Source organism: Limulus polyphemus, unplaced genomic scaffold (genome assembly GCF_000517525.1).
Source record: "Limulus polyphemus unplaced genomic scaffold, Limulus_polyphemus-2.1.2 Scaffold555, whole genome shotgun sequence".
Taxonomy (NCBI): Eukaryota; Metazoa; Arthropoda; class Merostomata; order Xiphosura; family Limulidae; genus Limulus; species Limulus polyphemus.
Window position 1 is genome coordinate 283489 of NW_013666165.1, and position 10172 is coordinate 293660.

Below are 10172 nucleotides of genomic sequence, written 5' to 3' on the forward strand. Positions count from 1 at the left end.
AAGTATATTGCTGAAGTTATTGCATATTTTCATATATTTGTTCATGGCAGTGTGTTGTTTTTCTTTTAACTAATTATGCAGTGTTTGTATGTATATCTGTAAAGTTCGGATAGTTTTAGTAATAAAAAGACCAATTTTTAAACTAAATTTAGTAAATCTTTTGTTTAAATTTTAAAAAATCATGATGTTTAACGCAGTTAACTTGTTGCGTGGGACATGTTATGTGCTAAATTGAGAGTACAAGTCGGGATGTCAAACCTGCTCTTTCATAACCTAGATTCTATAAAAGCTAAATATTAGTCCAGTAGAAATGCTTGATTATTAAAGTACTGTTTACTGTAGAGGTGGATCTGAGTACGTTCAGTTGATATGATAATAACGACTTGTTTGCACACACCATTGTATTAGTTGTGTATACATAGTAGTAAGGTACTGCGCATGCGTATGTAGTATGCGGGCAAGATAATGTTCCTTGAAAACACTCAGCGTTATCGTATGTGATAGGTAATGCCAATGACGTTTTACGGATTGCCTGTAAAGCATTCTGCTGCTTTCAGTTCGTCTTCATGCTTCAGCAACAGAAAGTTTTATATCAATGAAGAACGTTCCGGTAAGTTTCAAGAGCCGAAGATTTCTCCCCTCCACTCTCTTATTCGTAAGTGATAAACTTATGGACTTGATACTTGGATATTAATTGATGATCGTATGCGTATGCCTTGATATAAAACGATGATTGATATAAGCTACAAAGTCATTTGGTTACGCAACGTCGCTCGCACTTCGTGTCTGTATGTTTTCATTGGAACTGGTGGAGGTTATTTCTAAGTTTTACATCTAGCACGTACCTTTCACACATTTTCCCAAGTTTGTAAGAAATACATTTCTCTTAAATTAAGGTCTTGTTTTATTTATCTTAGACTAATTATTTAATAGGAATAGTTTTATAAAGTTTCACTGGTTATAGATAACATTACGGCTGCTTGAAAGAAGTTTTTCTTTTCTGAATTATGAGAATGCACAAATGCATAACATTCTAATCGTTATATTTGATGGATATTTAAGCATAATGATGAAAGTGCCTACACCTTTTTTTTTCTCTGTATGGTTTAGAAGTATAAACTTGAAAATCGTGAGACTGATTTCATACTGGATTAACTTCTAGGTTAAATGAGAGTTGCCCTTAGTGATGTACGTTTGATAACAGTAGTTAGTTAAATTAGTTTGTCAGTAAATTCTGTAGTTTTTAGCTGTAAAACCGCTACAAAGATACTTGCCACGTTTAATTGGATGAATATAGGAGTGGATATTGAACTAATGGTATTGTTGGTAATCATTAACTCAAAAGGCCAAGTTGCAAAATCGGTGCACTACAAACGAGATGTGACTTATACTTGTAGTCTATGGCAATGTTTTTACATAATGCTTAACACCTGCAACGTAAAGATTTGCATTTGGCAACGTTCGAATGGTAGCATTACATTCTTCAACCTCTGACCTTCTTCTAAAAGAAAAATAATTCGAATGTTTATCAAAGCATAAGAACAGGTAAGTCCTGCATGAAACTTTGTTAATATAGACTGTCTTCTATTATGAAAATTAAGTATTACACTTTTACAACCTGAAAGTACCAGAAACAGTTTTAGTTATTTAATTCTAAAATTAAACCGCTTCTCACCAACCAGGGTCTCTCATGACCTCGTGGTTAATCCAGACACTTGACTCACAATCAGCGGTGCGTGGGATCGAAACCCACTTTCGAATATGCTCGCCCTTTCCGCTGTAGGGACATTAGTATGTGATGGTCAATCCCACTATTGTAAAGAGAAGCCCAAAAGTTTGTGGTGGGTACTGCTAGCTGAGTTGTCTTCCTTCCCTCTGGTCATCAGCTCAAAATTAAGGACAGCGGCAGATAGCCTTAATAACTTTGCCATGAAGAAACAAATATAAATCAGTTTTTACCTGTTAGAAAAGTAATGAAAAAATGATAATTTAATGGATTTTATTTCAACCAGCGGTGGGAAAGTTACTTGCGCTGCCAAAGATTGCGTTACCTAAAAAACAACAACAAAGGGGAATCCTCAACAGCCGCGCCACTTGAAATTATTTTAGGTTGGATTATAGAAAATTTATGTATGAGACCTTTTTTTACTCTATACTAGCTATATTTCTCTGTGCCAGCAACACCAAGCATGGGGCGCACGTTTAGCCGATTCGATTTTATTACACATCAGGATCTGTACCAGCATACCATCAAATTGAAATTATTTTAGGCAGGATTAGAGTCAATTAATCTGTGAGACTTTGGGCGTGGTCAAATACATCAATCGAAAGGGTTTGACCTCCTGAGTCGAAAACTGTAATTAGATCTCAAATCGGTCAAGAGATGAAGGAGCTATGAGCTAAAAGTTTGTACTTGAACATCTCAGAGCCGTTCAATGAGCCATTATGCCGCGGCTAAAAAGAAGACACAACACTATTTTACAGTTTCTTACAGACTTTGTTTCTGTGACATAAAATCTATCCAAACAATAGTGTTAAGGTTTCCAGGCTTTAAAAACGTATTTTCAAAGAGAGCTCTTATCGTACATCCAAGATAGGTTATCGCTTCCGAATCACTCCTCTGAATACAAATAACGCACTGCAGTAAAAGAAAAGGTTCTCTTCTTTCCATAATAAATAATGATTTCTGTATATCCTTTTTGTCTGATCTTGGACCACCACTAAACTATTTTAATGAATTAAGTAAATTATTTACATTTATATCCAAATAGCACAATAGGCTGTAGCAGGAGCGCTGTATTAGATGTGTGTACTTTTCATCTTCTCCCACTGTAGTTGACACTAGGGTTCAACACCTTAGTGCCTTCTCTATCCAATACTACTCCCATTGTTTTATCAGCATTGTTCGAAGGTCGATGTACATACATAAGCTACAAGAATAAGGCACAGCTTGCGTGGGCATACACAGTTGTTTATATTGGTGTGCTGAGCTTGCCTTTATCAAACACAATGGCCTTTGAACACGCAAAGTCTACCTGTATAAATGGTCCACTAAGCTGGATAAGTAAACAATGTTGCAAAAAAAAGCTGAGTACTTTCTCATTCTCCACCCAAATCCTGAAGAAGAATAGACCATTCTTTCAAAGCTCTCGAGACTGTACGATTATTATAAGAAAACAACAAATCCGCAGAAAAAATGACGTAACCGACATTTAATGGAAAGTATCAGTCCGAAAGAAGAAAATGGAATACTTAGTCAAGAAGTATATTATAGTTCATCGCAATGGTCAATGTTTCTTCTAAGTGGTATAACACACTACGAAACATTGTTGATAAGGGTGATATTTTCATTCCAGTTCTATAAGATGAATAAACAAAAAGAGAGAAGAAACGTTATTTTTTAGCCTAGAGATCAAGCTTTTGGGATCTTAAGTCGTTTCTTTAGGTTTGAATAATATTGTTGCTAAACTTTGAACAGGGTTTGAATAATATTGTTGCTAAACTTTGAACAAGGTTTGAATAATACTGTTACTTAACTTTGAAAAGGGTTTGAATAATATTGTTGCTAAACTTTGAACAGGGTTTGAATAATATTGTTGCTAAACTTTGAACAAGGTTTGAATAATATTGTTACTTAACTTTGAAAAGGGTTTGAATAATATTGTTGCTAAACTTTGAAAAAGGTTCGAATTATATTGTTGATAAACTTTGAACAAGGTTTCTATAATACTGTTGTTGATTTTTGAACAAGGTTTGAATAATATTGTTGCTAAACTTTGAACAAGGTTTGAATAATGTTGTTGCTAAACTTTGAACAACAAGGTTTGAATAATATTTTTGCTAAACTTCGAACAACAAGGTTTGAATAATATTGTTGCTAAACTTTGAACAACAATCCTCAATTAATATGTTCGAAAATGTTGAAAATTTTGTTTCTTGAATATTCTGTTTACATTTAGATTTCATTTGTCTGATTGTTCCACTCAGACTGTATCACCATGCTTAACTTACAAATTTAGGTTCTAGAGTTTGGCCAACAGATGCTGTTTCAATTTGCATTATTTCATACACGGCAGATATTTTTTGATTTATAAAATAATTAAGTATATTGGACCAACACTATTTTCAACAACTACTGTATGGAGGTCGGCGGTGATGTTTCTGTACGCCTTATACGCGTGTCATCATCAAGTAGGGCGAATTTCAGACTGATTTAACACTTTGTGACTCATTTTACTGGCAGGCTACACTGTTGGCACCCTTAGAAAATTATATCCTTCATGTTTCTGAAAACCAGGCGGAGTAGGTATTTTGGAAGGGTGTTGAAATTTCTCCACTACAACTGTGTGTGTGTGTGTGGTTAGTGCTTCAATAACGCGAACATTAGCCCATGTTCAACACGTGTACGTTATGAACAAAGGCCAAACATACTGAGTTGTGGAGGGAGTTCTGATTTTAGGTGGAGGGGCATTAAGAATCTCGTAGTTATATATATAAAAAATAATAAATCCACCGAAAGAAAACATCTAAGCTCATACCTCTTATATTTTTCCTGATTTTGTTTTATATCTAATAAATTTCTTAAGTAATGACTTTTTTTTTTATAGTTAGCCGATTGTATACGGTACAGGTCGTGGTCTGTATTGTTTGTAAAACTAAAAGCCTCATCTATCTTACTAAGACAAACTTGAACAATAAGCTGTGACAACAAAACGTTTCTGAAACGATTACAAGTTACTGCTCGACCTGATCTCCAAAAAGGTATTAGCAGAATGCTAATACTAGATGATAAGTGTGAAATTGGCACTAACTATATTTTTCATGCAAGTTTGGAACTTATCATATATATATATGATGTGGTCTGTCTTAATGTAGTTTGTCTGTGGCAGGTACGTTTAAGATATTATACGATATATATATATATATACGTGTGTTTGTAGAGTTCCGGCACAGTGATCAAGTGGTATGCCTGCTGAACGACTTACTAGATAAATGTTTGTTTTTCATTTTTTTCCGACCATTAGTTACGCTAAACCTCTTTGCATCAGTAGTGGATGACGTAGAAAGCATTGCTTGCAGTCACTTGTGTAAACGTTATGCGCGTATCTCAGGAGCGTTGCATGTGTGTGCTTGAAACTCTATATACATAACAAGGCTTTGCGTACTCTTTGAATAATGGGGGCGTATTTTCGACCCAGTTAGAGAAATGTTTTGTATGGTAGCGTACAATATCTGGTAACAATACATTACACGATTTTTCAGATTGATGGATACTTGGGTGAACAGATGATCACGTGGGATAAATTTATAGGTCGACTAAATGACAGCTAAATTGATGGCATGACAGATGAGCAGAAAAGTGGCGAGATACTTGAATAAGAAGAGAGGAGTGATTGATCAACAATAAATAGACCATCAGTTAGATACACAAGTAACAGAGCAAAAAAAAAACTGCTAACATATGACAGTAGTAACAAAGAAAGACAGACGGTTCAACAAACATGAATACAACTGAGGGGAACTTGTGGTTGTGAATTTGACAAATAAATGAACATTTAATGATGGTGGGGAAAGATGAAATAAAAATGACAGTAGTAAACTTGGTGGTTTACCGCATTAATATATCTTTATTTTAGATTAACTTCTCGAATATTTATAATCATGCAAAAAACTACGTATCGTTTATTTTTTATAGATCTAGTTGATAACGTCGGTTATCTCCCATTTCTATTTAATTACAGATGTTACCTCCCATAGATGTAGTTGAATACGTCGTTTATATTCTACAGATACCTCCTATAGATGTAGTTGAATACGTCGTTTATATTCTACAGTTACCTCCCATAGATGTAGTTGAATACGTCGTTTATATTCTACAGTTACCTCCTATAGACGTAGTTGATAACGTCGGTTATCTCCCATTTCTATTTAATTACAGATGTTACCTCCCATAGATGTAGTTGAATACGTCGTTTATATTCTACAGTTACCTCCCATAGATGTAGTTGAATACGTCGTTTATATTCTACAGATACCTCCTATAGATGTAGTTGAATACGTCGTTTATATTCTACACTTACCTCCCATAGATGTAGTTGAATACGTCGTTTATATTCTACAGATACCTCCTATAGATGTAGTTGAATACGTCGTTTATATTCTACAGTTACCTCCTATAGATGTAGTTGAATACGTCGTTTATATTCTACACTTACCTCCTATAGATGTAGTTGAATACGTCGTTTATATTCTACACTTACCTCCTATAGATGTAGTTGAATACGTCGTTTATATTCTACAGTTACCTCCTATAAATGTAGTTGAATACGTCGATTGTCTCTTATGTATGTAGTTGAGTAATTCAGTTATCTACTATATGTGTAGTTGAGTAATTCAGTTATCTCCTATATGTGTAGTTGAATAATTCAGTTATCTTCTATATATTTAGTTGAATAATTCAGTTACCTCCTACATATGTAGCTGAATACGTTGGTTACCTCCTATAGATGTAGTTGAATACGTCAGTTACCTTCTAGATACAGTTGAATACGTCGGTTACCTCCTAGGTGTAGTTGAATGCATTAGTTATCTTCTGGATCTAATGGAACACGACGGTTATTTCCTATAGATGTAGTTGAATACGTCGATTACCTCCTATAGATGTAGATTAATACATCAGTTATCTTCTAGATCTAATTGAATACGTCTGTTATTTCTTATAGATGTAATTGAATGCGTCAGTTATCTCCTATATATCTAGTTGAATACGTTTACTATCTTATAGATCTATTTGATTACGTCGGATATCTCTTATAGATCTAATTGAATAGGTTTGTCTTATGAATCAAACAAAATCTGGCTAACAATGAGGGTATCTAATTGATGAACCAACGTATTCTAATCATAGGAAAAAATGATATATATTAATGATATATTTTCAGTTCACATCTACGTAGGTATAATTTCTTTTCATAAGAAGTTAATTTTAAGTATATTTTAATGCTCCGTTTCAGAGATATGCATGATACTTGGAAACTATATAAACAAACTTCTAAAAATTAATGCAAAATTAAGTTTAATGTGGTAAGTAAAGGACAACTAAAAATATCATACATATAATATCGAAACAAACATTTCTATTACGCTTAAATGGACCCAATATCTAAGCCTTTTCCGAAGGCAAGTCTTCATTCATCATGAGAATAACTATGAATTGCACCTTAGTGCGTACGTGGGTTAAACGGCCTAAGATTCATGTGTAACCGTTCCATATTTTGAATTACTGACCAGAGGGAGAGCAGCCAGCTAGCACCATTTGCTGACCTTTGAACCGAATGACGGAGTTGACTGACATTTTATAACGCACCGACATATGCAAGTACAAAGCATGCTTTGCAGCAACATGCCTTGAACCCTCCTCGATTCGTAGCTCAACACGTTGACCAATAGGCCTCGCTTGCCCAAGAGTGATTTAAGAAATCTTTACAAAGTTATTTGAATGTTTAAGTGGGGTGCGATATTATATATTTATAACAACTTCAATTATGATTATTTTTGAACTTAGGAACTTAAACAATCAAATTAACTTAAGAATTACTTTGAAAGAAGGTAGACTTTAGGTGTTTATTCTCAGAACGACATAACATTGCCAGATTTTGGTATACTTTTTGCTAGTCGTATTTTTGAATCAATTAATAATCGAATATGTTTTCGAAGTTGAAATGACAATTTTTTCAACGATTCAGCGGTGTCGTCTATTTGAGGTAAGAAACATTTGGACAGTGATGGGTTATTGTTCTGGGAATTACCTAGAGATGGCGCTTCTGTACTTAAACCAATAATTAGTAATAAGAACTAGTAGATTTATTGGCGAAAATGCACATGATCATTGAGAGATGAAGTAGTATTATGTTTCGTCGCCATCTTTGTTTACATAGTAATCAAAACCATGGGTGTTTAAACTCAATTTTTCACCCTGTTCACGTCGTTTTATACATTAATTGTATCATTAGAGACTTTCAATCGAAAAATTACAAAAATATATTGAAGCGTTATTGTACTTTTTTGTTGATTAAATTTTGGTTGAGTAAATTCTGTTTTATAATCCTAAGGAAAGATAATAGACATGAACTTAAGAACCTGTGACTGTGGAATTTTCGTACAGTTGAATGAGTTTTGTTTGTTTGTTGTGAAGCGCAAAGCTGCACAATGAGCTGTTTTCGTTCACCGCTGGTATCGAAACACAATTTTTAGCGGTATAAGCCCAAGACTTACCGCTGAGGCATCGGGAAGGGAAGTGAATTAAATACTAAGGTTTACTTTTGCGATCAAAATCCTTTTCCTGTACTAACGAAAAACGTAGTTGACCCAGGGATTAGCGTGCTATACTATGGAGCTATTATCGCAGAGATAGAAATTAACAATTACGCTCCACATTTTGGGGCCGTGGGTGAGTTATAAGTATGGCGATAAAATTCCTCTATTCGGTTAGATATGAGTTCCCGAGAACTGGCAGTGGGTGATATTGGCTAGCTGCCTTTCCTCTAGTCTGTCTTGAGCAGCTTTGCGCAAATATCCGAAAACATACAAACAAGAGGTTAACAAACTTGTATAACTCATGAGATCTGAATTTTAAAGCTGAACTTGAACCGTAATATATATACATCAAAATTGAAACTTTTTAATTTTCTCTGTCACTGATTATCACGCCAGAAAATATCACGATGTAGCGGTTTTAGTTCCATAAGAGTTGAGACTCCAGTATGTATACACACCGGGTTCGAATCCCCGTCACACCAAACATGCTCGCCCTTTCAGCCGTGAGGGCGTTATAATGTGACGGTCAATCCCACTATTCGTTGGTAAAAAAGTAGCCCAAGAGTTGGCGGTGGGTGGTGATGACTAGCTGCCTTCCCTCTAGTCTTACACTGCTAAATTAGGGACGGCTAGCGCAGATAGCCCTCGTGTAGCTTTGCGCGAAATTCAAAAAACAAACAAACATGTATACACACACACACACACACATATATATACATAAATTATTTGTTTTGTAATATCGGATGATTTAAGATTTGAAATGTTATATTATAATTCTTTGTTGTTTATGCTTCAAAATCACTAAACATTCATAGGGAGTTGAATGCACCTTGTTCAAAATATACCCCTCAACGAAACCCTTGTAATGTCATACTTTCCAAATTTATGACAGGAATAATAGGTAATATGTTAACCTATTCTTCAAAAATCTTCATAAATCTTATTTTTGTTTTTAAGAAACATTTTATACGTCAGTGACTATTTTAGTAAAGAAATAGCCGTTGGTGTTAAATTGTTTTCCATAGAAATAGAAAAATAAAATAACTTGTAATGGAGGGAAGATTAACATCAGAAGTACAGACTTGTTTAATGGAGGGAATCTAGGCTCAGTCCTAGACAAAAACAACTTCCGACCCTGGATTCCATCCGCAGAAAGTGATGCTTTGCATTTGGTGGAACATCAAAGGAGTAATTCATTTCGATCTCCTCAATCCACAGCAAGCTGTCAATGCAGAGATCTATAGTCAGCAACTGGAACGTTTAAATCAAGCCCTTCATCAGAAACGCCCTTCACTCGTCAATCGGAAAGGTGTTTTTCTTCCCTACGACAATGCACGTCCACATGTGGCACGTTTGACACAACTCAAGATTATAGAGTTGGGTTGGGAAGTTCTCCCCCACCCACCATATTCTCCAGATATGACACCATCAGATTACAATATTTTTGTTCGCTGCATCACCATCTTAATGGGAAAACGTATACAAATGTGGAAGGTGTTAAAGAGGACATCAACATGTTTTTTGCTCCAAAGCCAAGTGATTTCTTTAATCAGGGCATTAACAACCTGATTTAATATGGAAAAGCATCATCGATAAAAATGTAGACCATTTCATTTAATAAATGTTTTGTTTTGATATATAAGTTGTTCAGGTTTTTCATCTAAAAAAGCGGCATTAATTTCTTGACGACTTTATAGAATAGTATGAAACAATAATTTTATGTGATTTTTATTTAAGTTTTATTGTAGGGAAGGGAAATAGTTTACACACACACACACACACACACATATATATATACACACTGAGTGGTCACAAGTAAATAGACACTTACTTTTTCGTCATTTAACTGATTTATG

General features: G+C 34.7%; 1 protein-coding gene across 2 annotated transcripts in view; it reads left to right on the forward strand.

The window, feature by feature from the left end:
- Positions 1-502: 502 nt before the first annotated feature.
- The window catches only part of LOC106459078, a 63137-nt gene continuing 53467 nt past the window's right edge, over positions 503-10172 (forward strand). The window contains exon 1 of one of the 2 annotated variants that reach the window (XM_022385490.1): positions 503-610. The gene's annotated coding sequence lies outside the window, so the exon portion shown is untranslated. Of the gene's footprint in view, positions 656-10172 lie in introns of both variants that reach the window. The other variant, XM_022385489.1, reaches the window with a different exon arrangement.